Genomic DNA, 1,308 nt, shown 5'->3' on the forward strand with positions numbered 1-1,308 from the left:
TCTTCCTGGATTATAGATGCTGCCTTCTTGCTGTGTTCTTACCTGGGAGAGAGAGAAATGGAGGGAGAGAGAGATCACTCTAAGGCAAACCCTATCAGATCAGTGACCCCACACTTATGAACTCATTTAACCTAATTCCCACCATAAAAGCTTTTTAAAAAACATGTTTTTATTGATTTTTATGGAGAGAGGAAGGGAGAGGGATAGAGAGATAGAAACAACCATGAGAGAAGAACATCATCAATCGACTGCCTCCTGCTTGCCCCACTTACTGGGGATTGAGCCTGAAACCTGGGCATGTGCCCTGTTCGGGAATCGAACCAGTGACCTCCTGGTTCATAAGTGGACACTCAACCGCTGAGCCACACAGACCAGGCTACCACCATAGAGGCTTAATCTCTAAATACGCCCAGTCACATTGGGCATTAGGGCTTCAACATATGGATTTTCAGTGGTGCACAATTTAATCTCCCGCAGTAGCACTAGAATGTGCAGGTCTTATTTTTCTTCAAAGAGGAAGCTCTCAAGAGTTGTTCTCATCCAGCCCAGCATCCGAGCTCCTGTGCTTTCAACCCTGTAGCTGAAGTGCGTGTTCACAACATTCTGTCACCCCATGTCATTGCCCGGAGGTCCCAAAGGGCTCCCACTGCTCCTCGGCCAGCACATCCATGCAGAGCCCTCTAGGCATCAGCCACAAATCCGAAATTCCACAACAGGGACCAGCCCCTGAAGGGCATTGCTGCTGACTTTAGGTCAGAAAATACAGAATTCCTTTCTTCGTGTTTCAAAGGCAGGGAGTTGTCACGTGGCCAGGTCATGAGCCAGTGCAAGGATTTGTCATCATAACCCTTAACCTTCACCACCAGTGGGCTTCTTGGAATCCACTCTTATTTCATGGCCAGACAGGAGACTCCTCAAGACCCTTATTACAGCTTCAAGAAGTCAGAAGGCTGATTCTGTGTGAGATGAAGTTGCCTGTCTCACCAGCATCACCATTTCCTGGATGCAGACCAACGTCCCACTGGTGCCAGTGTGCCCACTGCATCAGCAGGAGCCAGAGAAGAGTTTCCTAGGATGTCACTGAGGCTCAGCTCGAACCTCAACTGACTGGCCTTCTACCTGTAGCAGTGGGTTGAGCTCATCATTTATAGCAGTGGTTCTCAACCTTCTGGCCCTTTAAATACAGTTCCCCATGTTGTGACCCAACCATAAAATTATTTTTGTTGTTGCTTCATAACTGTAATGTTGCTACTGTTATGAATCGTAATGTAAATATCTGATATGACAGGTGACCCCTGTGAAAGGGTC

The sequence above is a fragment of the Myotis davidii genome, unplaced genomic scaffold (assembly GCF_000327345.1).
Source record: "Myotis davidii unplaced genomic scaffold, ASM32734v1 scaffold1001, whole genome shotgun sequence".
Taxonomy (NCBI): Eukaryota; Metazoa; Chordata; class Mammalia; order Chiroptera; family Vespertilionidae; genus Myotis; species Myotis davidii.